Genomic DNA, 13,242 nt, shown 5'->3' with positions numbered 1-13,242 from the left:
GAGCTTGCATCCTGTCCTCAGGCAGCCTTTGCGGCAGTGGAGGGGGAGGATATGTTCCCTTTGCATGGGTGCCACCAAAGGTCTGAACTCTTCACCCACCTGAGGGGCACTTTAAAGAGGGCCTGAGGTGACCGCGGGTTATGGTATTTGGCCTGCTCAGAGCCTGTGTGATTATTGGCAGTGGTGGCATCTGCCTGCTCCTTTGCGGGTTTAGCGTCTGGCCCCAATTTACTGCCTTGTCCTCTCCTGCTTTTCCCCACTGCTGCCTGTGTCCTTGACCTCTGCCCAAGGGAGGCATGGCGCCGCTGCTTGCAATGCATGCTGCGACACCTCATCAGGGGGCTGCTAAGGTCCTACAGAGGCACATGCTCACCCAGAGGGGCCTCCCCTTGCTCTCTGCCTTCTTCAGGCCACTCTGCAAGCGCTCGTGCCCATCGCAGCCACAGTCCCTGGCACTGCAGTCTCAAGGCTGCCAAATGTCACCCCACTGCACTGCACCTGCAGTTCTCTTTCAGTCACTGGCAAGTCAAGGGCCAGCGAGGACTGCTCAGGGCTGCTCCACCTCTGGGGGGTATCTAGGGTTAAGGCCAGCTCTGCGGCATGCTCCTCTTGCAAGGTTCTTGCACTCTGCTCCTGGGCAAGCCGGAGCATCCGTTGCTCCTGGGGGCAGGAGGCAGCCCTGCCTAGGTGGTTCTCAGCCTTCTTCTGAGGCCTCGTAGGGACAACGTTACATGTCCACGTGCTCTGCAAATTGCTTGTGCATCCAATGAGCCCTTATCCCAGGCAGGTACGTATTCAAGGATCCTGGCAGGGACACCAACCCATAAAGAGAATAGACTTTGGTCAGTTGGACTCACCTGGAGAGTTGACCATGCAGGATGATGTGCACGCTTCATCTTGATGGCTCTGATCGAAATCCAGCCCAGGAAGCTGTTGCTCTCCGATACGTGACAGTGCATGCAGAAGGCTCTCGGACAGCACGCAGAGGGATGCCACACAGGAACCTAGAGAAGGAGAGCACAGAAGCTAGCAGCATCCTCATGAGCACACAGAAACAACTCCAAGCTCCTCCAGAAGCACCAGCGTTCTAGGCCACTTCCTGCACGGCTCCCAAAATCCCAGGGACAAGCCACCGCAGAAGGGCTAAAGGGCTAGTGCAAAGCAGCACGGCACCAGCTCCTGTTACTGCCATTGGTGGGAAACCACACTGGGGCTCAGCAAAGGTGCCTCAGGCTGGCCTTGCCTGCAGCTGTGCTATCTAGGGCCTGGCAAAGCTCACTTACCACCATGCCTTGCAGATCAACCATCTTGTAGATGAGTGGAAGGGCCCCACAAGCCCAGACACATTTTCTCACCTGCTCCTGCTTCAGCTGGGCTTTTGCAGCTACTCCTCTCCTACTTCTCCACAGAAGCAACTCCCCTAACACTTCCAGCTATCACCCCCAAGAGGCAAAAACCCACATCCTATTTTTGACCTCTGCCAGGGGGGTCCCACAAGTTACTGGCTCAGAGGTCCCACTACAGTTAGTGCAGTCCTTGGCTTTCCTCCTAGCAAAGACAAACAATTCCAAGGGGTAAACTGAAGGGAAATACACTGCCTCCACAGAGCTGGCCCAGCAGCAGCAGCAAAAACACTCCTTGTCAAGGGCCTGCAATACAGCTTGCACTCCAGCCTGGGCAATTCCTGCAGCACACCACTGAGGCTGCAAGGACTCCAGGCTGCACCTCCAAAGACCTGAGAGCAAGGAGGGGACTGCCAAAAAAGAGAAACCACAAGCCTCTTGTCATGCCTAGAGGATTGCCCAGGGCTCAAACAGCTGAGGCTTTTCAGGGCGCCTTTGGCACACAGCATTATAAATTGCCTCTCACTGCAGAGATTGCAGAGGGCTCCAACTCTGCAAAACTGCATCAACACCAGGAAGCTGCAGCAGTCCTGGCTCTGCTGAGCACCTTTCCCTCTTGCCATTATCCTGTGCCCTGCAGACACCACTTGGCCACCGCTGCGTATGACAAAGCACAGAACGCCCCCAGAAGCGACCAACACAGCAAAGCCATTGCCACCAAGGAGAAGGCAGGGCACAACTGAGGGCCCACGCGCTCTGCCACAGCACTCTCAGGCTTTGGGTCCCAGCAAGCTGAGGCCTTTTACTAAGGAACACTTGCCATCAGCACAAACTGCATCTCTGCGTGCTGCCCCTCCTGGGCCTCAAAAGCAGAGCTGAGGCACATGCCCCCACCCTCCGAGAGATCCCCAACTTCTTCAGAGCAGTCCTCCCTTGGCAAACACTGACCAGAAGTGGCCAAGCCCCAGGGAAAAGCTGCCAGGCAGCACCATCAAAGAAGTGTGTGGGACCATCTCCCAAGGGCTTTGGCCAAAGCAGATATCCCCCTCTGGCACAAAGAGTCAGGGTCCATGCAGAGCACAAAAGGGAACCTTCTAAGAGAGAGGCACATCCCACGCAGGGGCAGGCGCATCCCCCAAAGCACCAAAAGGCAGTCCTGCGAGAGAAGGACTCATTTCTGCTCACCCAGGCAACACCTCTCTGCCAGACCATCCCACTGCTCCATGCTCACACCTACCACCCTCCTTCCTTCTTTCCTGCTTTACAGACACTAAACACCCAGCCCTACTTGCTCCTCCAAACAAAAGGCACCTCCAGCTCTCCACTCAACACCTGCACACACACCACTCACTCACTCACACAGCAAACACAGCAGCTCCCCTGCACAGCATGCTCAAGTGGGCAGCTCCCACACCCACAACCCTGCGCATTGGCAACCTGCACTAGGCCTCAAGTACACAGCCAGCTGCTGGAATTGTTCCAGACAACCAGCCCCAAACTTCTCTCCACAACATCCTCTTCTCTTCCAAGGAAACCGCTGCCCCTCCACTTGGCAAAGCAGCTGCAGCTTTGGGCAGAAGGGCACAGACTGGACCACTAGAGCTGAGCTCTACTGACACCTGGGCAGGGGGGAAGCCAAAGAGCCCTTGCTGCACTTGGCACCTGACAGCAATTCAGCCCAGGCAGCTTGGGAAAACTGCACACAAAAGCCATGCTCCCCAAAACACTGGGCTCACACTTGGGAGCCCTCTGTCCTGTCTGACCCTCACAAGCCCCTTGGCACACCCCTACAGCTCCCCTGGCTGCTCCCACCTCATGGCAGGCTCTCCCTCACAAAGCCACACTGCAGCTTCAGCCTGACATGCTCCGGGGGTCCTCAACTCCTCTGCCCTGCCCCACCAGCCCCCACACCCCCACTCTCCACCAGTGCCCCAGGCAGGCCTCAGCACCCTCCCTCCCACACCTTTAGGGCACACTACCTTCAGCTGTCCCACCTCAGCTGCTGGGGGGGTCAAACAGGCAAGACAGGCTGACACAGCAGGACAACAAGCCCAGCACATGTTAGCCTGCCTGCCTGCAGCAAGCTTGCTCTCACACTGCCCCATTTGCACTAAATGGCTTCCATGCATGGGCTCCTTGCAAAGCTGCTTTCTTGCCCTCCCTGCCTGCTCTCCCCTCTCCTCTAGCCTGCTCTTCTACCTTTTCCCCAAACAAACACCAGCACTCAAAAATCACAGCAATCCTGCTCTCAAGCTCAAGGTGCTCCCAACACTTTTCTCCTCCTGCCTCCACCTGACATGCGGCGCCCCAAGGAACCATCCCCTTTACTGGGACATGCTCAATTCACTTGACTCCAGCAGGCAATACATACTGCCACTTCTCCCTGGCATAGGCCACTCCACCTGCTCCACATGCTTTTCACTTCCACATTAATGCCCCAAGGACCACCTGCCTCCCACCTAGGGGGCTAGGCCTCCAAGCTTCTGAAGCCTTTTAAGGCTTCTTCTTTCCTCAACTCCAAGACTTGTGTACAAGTACAGCAACCAGCCCTGCTAGCCTTCATTTTCCAGGCACAAAAGCACCTGCCACCCCCCACCTTTGCTCCAGCCACCAAGCCACCCTTGCAGCCCTCTCTGCAACTGTACTTTACAACAGGGCTATCACCACCCCCCCACACACACACACACCCTCCTCCCTCAGCAGCACCAGGCTCTGACAACAGTGTCACTCAACAGGCTGCCAAACCCCTCCTTGTCTCCACAACTCTGCCCAGAGGAGATATGCCAAAGAGTTGGCTTCAAGGACTTTAGTCCATTCCCTCCCCCTCCGCCCCCCTCTACCACCCATTTGGCAGCTCCAAGTTACAGGAGCGCTCCTCATTTTCCAGAGAAACCCCTCTTGTAAAGGGCAACCTACTGGCACAAAGCACATCTGCAGGCAGGGCCCCTGGCCCCCAGGCAGGCACTAGCTGCCACCTGGCACCCTGGGCAGCACCAGCAGCACTCCTTCTCCCCCACCTCTTTGGCTTCTCAGCTGGGCATGCCACATGCCAGGGCTGCCCTGGGGGCAAGGCACCCCAGCAACACATGTCACACCTGCAGCTGCCTCAGCTCATCAGCTGCTGACAATCACAGCATCACAGAATAGCTGAGGTTGGAAGGGACCTCTGGAGATCATCTAGTCCAACCCCCCTGCTCAAGCAGGGTCACCTAGAGCACATTGCACAGGATTGCATCCAGGCGCGTTTTGAATATCTCCAGAGAAGGAGACTCCACCACCTCTCTGGGCAACCTGTTCCAGTGCTCTGTCACCCTCACAGTGAAAAAGTTTTTCCTCATGTTCAGATGGAAGTGTCTGTGTTTCAGTTTGTGCCCATTGCCTCGCGTCCTGTCCTTAAGCATCTGCCTTTGGGCAAGCCACCTGCACTACTTGGGCTCCCTGGCCTTGCTGGGACACTCCCTTGCATGGACAGCACTACCCCCAAATCCCCACCAGGCAACCCCCGCCCCCACCTCAACAGCACAGACAAAAGCCCTCCCCATCTGCCCTGGCAAAAGGAGAGCAGCCCAACTTCTTAACATCATGCCACCCCCTTTCACTTCCAAAGGCTTTCCTCAGCTCCCAAGAAGCAGCAGCCCTCCACTCCACCCCTGCCATCGCTGATCCCCTGCCCAGCAGCAAGGCTTGCTTGGGCACACACAAGCCACACCTCTGCTCACTCTAACCCCCAGCCTTCTCCCTGCTTTCATACAGCATCAGCTCTGTTCATCCCGCCACCACCATAAACATAACCTGCCCTCCCAGAACTCTTCCCTTCTGGCCAGCTGTCCCTGCAGAGCAGCCAGCAGCTCACTCTCAGCTCAGCTCACCTCCTATTTCCAGGCATCTTAAGAGCAGCTTTTAAGCTCTAGCTACTTTGTCAGTCTGGGCAGCAAGGCTGAGCTTCAAAAAAGTTACCCAGATAGAAGCAGAATTACCTTGGCACACCTGCAGTCCTGCTCCAGCCTCAGGTGGGCACCAACTCCTTGTCAGTGCAGCCATACTCCAGCCAGCAAGAGCAGCTCATCCCTGCAGATCACCACCACAAACACCACAATGCTGAAAGAGAGATTATCAGACATGTACATCAATCCTGAGCTGGTGGCAGAACTCGGTGAGCAGATCCTCCTCTTCAAGAGGAGGCAAGCGCAGAACAGAGCGTGGAAGGAAAGAGAAGCTGCTGCAGACAAGCCTTCGGCCAAGAAACCACCATTGGGAAAAGGGAACCCTCTGCCTGCCAGCTGCTTCCACCTCCAACACAGACCTGACCAAGTCAACTGCTCCCTACCCACAGGGGGCAATGTGGCCCCAGAGGCATTTTTCTCCCAGCGACACATTAGAGTCCTAGTCCCAAACCAGAACTAAAACCATTGCCAGTGGGGGTACTTCTGGCCTGGCATCCAGCTCCTTCCACTCACTGCACCAGGCCCAGGCATGCTCTGTCCCTTACCAAACCACCTAGCACCTCTTCCTTTTGTAACCTAAAAAAGAAAAAAAACGGTTAGACGCGCTGTCACAATTAGACGCGCTGTCACAATTAGACGCGCTGTCACAATTAGACGCGCTGTCACAATTAGACTGCAAAAACAAGTACAGTAAACCATTTATGGTCCTCCTTCAGGGAGGTCAGCAAGGTAGATGGCTTAGCCGCTACTGGGTGAATATCTTGAACAATCTGATTCACGGCTCTTAAATCCTGAACCAACCTATATTCCTTGCCATTTTGTTTCTTTACTAATAATACTGAGGTGTTATATTCCGATTCACACTATCAGTAACCCATAATTCAAAAATTTAGCTATTAATTCTTCCAACCCCTTTCTAGCCTCCCACTTAACAGGATGCCGCTTTTGTCTTACCGGTTTAGTCCCAGATTTTAGAACAACCTCCACTCGTTTCGCCAGTTTAGACCGACCTGGAATTCCACTAGCCCATACCAAGGGTACTACTGCATCTTCTACGTCAGCAGCAGTCTCCTCCTCCGCTTTCTGCGTGCTGCTCTGTAACATAAAAATTCTCGTTTCCACAGCTTTTGATTCAGGTATTAGTGGCCGCACCACTCCATTCTTAAAGGTTATCTGCGTGTTCAACTTATCCAATAAATCCCTACCCATCAAGGGCATCCGACATTCAGGCATGTATAAAAATTCATGAGTCACCCATTGGTTTCCCAATTTAAATTTTAAGGGCTGCAAAAAGGGCCCATTCTCTCCTTTCCCTGTAGCACCAACAACGCTTACACTTTCATGGCTAAAGCTTTCTTTACAAATATTAAGTACAGAGTAAGCGGCTCCTGGAGCAACTACAAATTCTACTTCTTCATTTCCCAGCCTTAGTGTAACCAGGGGTTCGGCTGCGGATGATTCCCCCGGTCCCCTTCAGGATTCATCCTTTAAGGTCATTAGCTTAACGGCTTGCAGGGCTGGGGCTAAGTTCCCAGCCTGAGGACATTCCCTTTGCCAATGCCCCCTTTCTTTGCACATTGCGCACACTGATCTTCTGCTAGATGGGGTTGCACAAAAGGAGGTGATGTTCCCTTCCCCTTACTCCCTTTCACACCTCGGTAACCCCCTCCCTCCTGTGCCTTCCCTTTCTCTATAGGCTCTTCCAGGAGCCCTGCTTAAAGCAGCAATCAATCTCCCTTCTCTTAGGTACTCCCTTCGAATATGTCGCATTTCTTTTTCCTTTTCCCTATTATTAAAAGTCGTCCAGGCCACTTCTAACATTTTCCCCAGATCTCTCAAATCTGCCCCCTCTAATTTTTGAAGTTTCCTTCTTATGTCTGGGGCCAATTGTCCCATAAAAGTTGAAGCTAACTGCTGGGTTTCCTCTGGTTTCTCAGGATCCAGGTTGGTAGATTTCCTGGCAGTAGCCTTTAATCGTTCCACAAAAGCAGACAGGGATTCAGTTGGTGCTTGTTTGACCTCATATAGCTTAGACCAATTCACTGCTTTTGGCATGGCATGTCTTATGCCAAACATTATCCATCTCTGATATCTTGTTAAGAGTCCCCGGGGTCCTGGCTGGTTAGGATCCCACCCTGGCTCTGCAGCAGGAAAATTCTGATCCATCATCCCCTGCAAATCCCCACCAGCATGTGCTCCTTCAGCCTGTTGCCGAGCTATATGTTTAATACCATCTTCTTTTCAGTATCATCTAGCAGGGTGTCTAATATTACCTGTAAATCATTCCAATCTGGATCCTGAGTCCTAATTAGAGTTTCAAACACTTCTGCCACTCTCTCTGGATCCTCTCTATAGTTCCCTGCTATTTCCTTCCAGGACCTTAACTCCATTATAGAGAAAGGCACTTGAACTGTTACTGGTCCGGTATTTCCAACCGCCTGCAGAAGGGCAGCCTGTAAAACCTCCCCCACTTCCCCTTGGCATCCTCTTGTTCTCCCTGCAATCAGGCTAAATCCTTCTGCCTCTTCAGCCTCCCCAACAACATCCTCGACATCCCCCCCCCCCACCTCTGTCGGGGGGCGACCAACAGCTCCAAATCCTCCTCCTCCCGTTTATACTTTAAACACTTTTTTCCAATACTACAAGCAGAACAACACCTTTTCAAATTTCAACCCTTTCCCTCCTTCTCTAGCGCTAGTATCATCGGATCCTTTGGAATTATCCCACAATCTTTCTGCCATTCAGGGTGGTCTCTTAATGCGAAAAAGAAATCTACATACATTACTTCATCCCATTTCCCCTCCCTCCAGCAAAACAACATTAATTGTAATATGGTATTGTAGTTCACACCTCCATTCTTAGGCCATTTTTCCTGATCGTCTAAAGTACACATTGGCCACCGATGATTACAATATTCAATTAATTGTCCTTTGGTAGAGTGTACCTCCCAGCGGACCTGCCGCCTCCTTCCAATGCTTTAAAATACCCCCCAGGGGTGATTTCTTCAAAATCCCCCCCTCTTTCGACACTTGGTTACCCATAACCACAAAATCCACAAAACAAAGTCCAACAACATTCCAAATGTCAAATTACCACATAAACACACAATTGTGCACAAATAACTTGACCTTCCTCCCCCTGAGGGACCTCTAGAGCCCAACCTGACCTCCCTGCATGGCTTTCACCACACCTTACAGGTGGGCGACCCCACCTTTTCCTCCCTTTTAACCCAACTCTGCAAGGCTCACTGCGTCTGACCAGCAGGCAACCCGACCTATTAAGGGAAGGAATGCCTTTACCTTCCCAGGGGGCTTACTCAGAGCTCTTTGGTCCGGGGATCAGAGGTTCTCCCCGAGAATCCCTCGGTGCCGGCTGGATGTCCTGCAATCCCACAGATCCGTCGAGATTCAGAAGCACGGTCCCATCTGGGGTGCCAAAGCTGTCACCGAAATCGGGAGAAAAAACTCCTTAACACCAATGTAGTATTAAGAAGCAGGCATTCTCTTTATTACAGTGCCGGATGCACGGGGGATAGCTCCACCCAACGTGCACACCATGTCTCACATCATCCAAAGTTTCTATTGCTCTCTCACATACATATGCACTGAATTTCCCAGAAGGATTATACATATTCATTCTATTCCCTGGAACTAACTATCATATTGACAGAATCATTATGCATGCGGTCCTGGTAACAGTCTTAGCTAAAGCTCCTGCACATCTTCCCAGGCAGGTGATCCACACCCAAGGAAGACAAGCATCTCGGATAAAACAAACCCCACAAGGAGGCTGCAGAGCTTCCCACCACAAGGCACTGCTGAGAAGGAGCCCGCCCGCCCTCAAGGACAACTGCACATTCAGGCCAGCATAAAGCAGCCACAACTGATACCACACAAGCCACACACTCAAACAGCCAGCCACACAACACCAGCTGCCTTCAGCCTCGGGGCTAGCTACTCACTGAGAACATTCAGGCAAGTTCCCACCTGCTCTCCAAGGCAGCACAAGGCTGCCAGGAAAGCACCATACAAAGCCTGCCCCAGAAGCACATTTCCACACCACAGGACACCAGCACCCTGCCTGCCTAAGCCCACTGCCCACACCCACCTTGCCATTCCCCTGCAGCTAGCACAAGCTCAGCAGCTGTCTCTCCCACCTACAGCAACTCCTTTGCAGCCCATTCACAGCAGGAAGGTCCCACCCTGTGGTGCTTAACACAAAGGGACACACTCAATGACCACCCAGGGGCAATGGAGCCCTTGGAGCTCACTTCCTTTGGCTTTTCCCTCCTCAACACAGGCCACACAGCCACACTTCTAAGCAAGCCAGGGCCAGCCAGAAGCAGCCTAACACCTAGCCAAAGGGAAAAGCAGCTCTGCAGGGATGCACCTCAAAGGCCAAGCAACTCCACCAGGGCACCGCTGCTTATGTAGATACCAGCAGCACCTGATCAAGGCTCCTTGGCTTTGGTTGCTTCCCTTTTTGCTTTCTCATTTATACTTCTGAAGCTGACGACAAGCAGCCAGGACTGACTGGGGTCTCCTTTCAGAGAGGCTTGCACAACTGACCCAACAGCTGAAAGTCACACCTCACCTGTAACTCCCCAGGATAAACACCACTCCTTAAGGGACTCGGAAGGCAGCCTCAGGAAGCAACTGCCACCCAAGTCTACAAACCCTTCTACTCTCCACTGCAAGAGCAGACCCAGACCCACCAGCTTGCAACAAGCCACAGCTTTACTGCAAGGCAAATTCACACCACCCACACAAGTGCTAGAGTCTGCTTTAAGAGGCCACTGGCCTTCAAGAAGGCACTCCCACACATTGCTAGCATTCAAAACACACACTTCAGAGGTGCCCTGAGCACAGCTGAAGCAGGACATGACCAAAGAGCTGCTGCACACAGCTGCTTACCTTCACTAGGGAACCCCCAGGCTGCACTGCACTAGCCTCCTTACCTGCACTGGGACAGGCTGCACTAGGAAGCACTTTCAGGGCTTCGGAAACACAAACAAGGGCACTTCCAGGGGAGCATCTGGGGGGCAACAGGCTGCGGACGTTATGCTGCAGCAGAAATGCCTCTCAACCGAGGGAAGAGCCACGAGTGCAGAGGCAAAGCTACCAAGAGGACACCAACGCAGCCCGAGATGGCTTTAAAACCCAGGCGCGCTCAGGGGTCACCTCACCACTCTCACCCCCACAGGCTTCCCCAGCGCACGGCACAGGCAGCCGGGCAGCCCCACCGCTGGCTGCCACACAGCCCCACTCACCCCCAGCAGCTGCAGCCCCTGCAAGGCCGCTTTGGTGCCACCGCCGCCTCCTCCCCGCTCCCTGGGGACTGCGGGGCAGCAGCAATTTGCCTCTGTCTGGGTTCTGGCACCCGGGCACCAGCCTCCAGCTGCCTCCCCCCACAAGGCTGAGAACCAGCCCTTCTCCAGGACTGACGCTGTCTCTCGGCAGGACACCTCACAAAAACCCTCAACCCCCACCACACACGCCCCATCACAGCACCCAACAGCCCGCTCCCTTTAACGGCCGCCGCCGCCGCGCGCCCCGCCCCTGCGCCCCGCCCTAACGGCCGCCGCGCGCTCCCCGCCCAGGCTGCCGCAACAGTCGCCGGCCCTTCTGCCTCGTTGTTGCCCTAACGGTCGCCGCGCGCCTCCCCCTCCCCCCCCAACGGTCGCCGCGCGCCTCCCCCCCCCCCCCCCGCCTCGCCCTGGTGGTTGTTGCGCGCGGCAGGTACTTGCTGTAACGGGAAATCCGCCGAAAGCTGCGCCAAAACATCGTCCCAAGACACTGCTGAAATCAGCACTGGACATTCAAGTTAGCACTTTGTGGGTATTTTAGTGATTCAAGTGGACAAATCTGACTGATGATTGAATTATTAGTAAGAGCTTTATTCAGCCTGACTTGCATAAATCTCTGTTGGTTTTCGTTAGCGTACTCCACTTTCTCTGTCACATAAACCTATGTGCTTGAGGTATTAGGTTTATATTTATTTATGCAATAGGGAAAATATGGTAAGTGTGCTACTGATTTAATTGATTGGAAAATGTGACTAGTACAACAAAGACTGTGGAATGGATATCAGCTGCCCAGAGGCTTCTGCAGTTAGATAAAGGATTAAGACAGGAAAAGAGAAGTCATTTGAATGAGGTAACTGTATCAGGCTGCATAAATGCTTGTGTTCCCGCACACTCGCAAATTGAAATGCAATGCTTGACGATTACGTAGGGATGTGTGAAGAAAAAGATTCTTACAAGAAACTCTGCCTGGGCCATTTGCATTGATCCATAAAGAAGGAAAGAGAACAGCAAAGCACAGAGAGTCCCAGCCCACACATGTAGTGGGAAAAATGCAGCAATGTGAACTAATTTTTCTTAACCAGGTGTGCAAAACAGCAGGAGGCCAAACCCAGACTCTCTGCAGATTGAGAGGGGTAGGAAAGTATCAGCAGGCAAAGTTTCATTGCAGCAAGGCACTCTGCTTCAAATTATTTTTGTGGAGAAAAAGCAAATGCATGTACCCTGTCAGCTGGGGGAGACTTCTTTTTATTGTAAGCTGTGTATGACAAGTAGCGTGTAGGGGTTGTTATGGCTTTTGTGGTTACTTTTTTTAATACCTGAAAATCTTTGAAAACTGTTGGAAAATCTCCCAAAACTGAGTTATCCAGGCATCCAGCCCAACATTCCTGCAGACCAGTGGCCTGCACACCTAGAAGGAACTTTTCCCTTCTCCAAAAGGTCAGTCTGTTAGGCACAAAATAATAGATGTTGAAAGGAAGTAATTTCAAAATGTAAGATTAAGGTTGGCATCAGGGAGAGATGAGTTACCAGAATATGTCTTTGTTTTGCTGCCTCTTGAAGCCTCAGTTTCTTCTAATGGAAGACTTCCGTGTTTGGCTCATGTGCAGGTATATATGCGTGCTGCATTTAAGTTGCTGTGGAGCTGTAGCAACAGAAGGCTCAGGATGAAAAACTGCCTGAGAAGCAGGTCCAGAAGCAGTTACCCTATGGTGAGCTCTGCCCCGCTGGGGTTTTAGTACCAGCGGTACAAGAAATGGTGATTTCTGAGGTAAGTCAGTGGAAGCTGCAATCGCTCTAAGAGTTCAGAGAGATATAGCCACCCAGGAAGAAGCGATGGGGATTTGGCCCCTGGAATTTCCCAGATCTGGTTGTTTTGTCTGCATGTGAGCACTTCAGTCCCAGTCTAACAGGAGCTGCTCTGGCTTTTCCTGAGGAGCTTCGCTTTGTTTCTGGTACAGCCTAGTTGTTCTAGGGTTGAAATTACTGCATAGAGACCCCTGTGCATGTGCAAAGTCTAAGCAAATGAAGCAGAGATTAAATTAATAGGGGTCTTTGGAACTGACCTCGAAAGGCAAAAATGAAGAGAGAATTAAAGAGCAGATGCATGATTTCTTATTGAACTTACAGGGAGGTTCAAAAACCCTAGAATTGCTTTGTAACAAGTTATACAGAATCCTTTTTAATTATTACACACATATACAAAGAAATAAGCAGAATTTTGTAAATAAAGTAGTCATAGAAGGAGAGTAATTAAAATGTTAATTCTAATTGTATGCTATGATCCTGCATTGATTCTTTTTTTTAAGCTCACTTTATCCATTAATTAGTTAATGCCTGTAAAAGTGCTTTGAAAATAGAAAATGCTATTGTTACTATCATTATCCACCGGTTTTAATTAGTTCTCTTACATTTTAATTGGATTATTGAGATGCAGACTTAGGAAAAGTGATTTGGGAGCAATTGCTATCCTCAGAATCCCAGTGAAGTGAACAGCTGCCACTGTCCATACAAAGAAATAAGACTGGCTTGTCCTCTACGTGGATTGATGGATAAATCTTCATATGTGTCCTACATGAATGGGTGCAGATGATGGCTTTCCTCTCTCAAAATTATCTTGTCTAAGACCAGGATAGGACACATTCAGCCTGGT

The sequence above is a fragment of the Apteryx mantelli genome, chromosome 3 (assembly GCF_036417845.1).
Source record: "Apteryx mantelli isolate bAptMan1 chromosome 3, bAptMan1.hap1, whole genome shotgun sequence".
NCBI lineage: Eukaryota > Metazoa > Chordata > Aves > Apterygiformes > Apterygidae > Apteryx > Apteryx mantelli.
The sequence above is the reverse complement of the archived record's forward strand: the minus strand, read 5'-3'. Positions refer to the sequence as shown.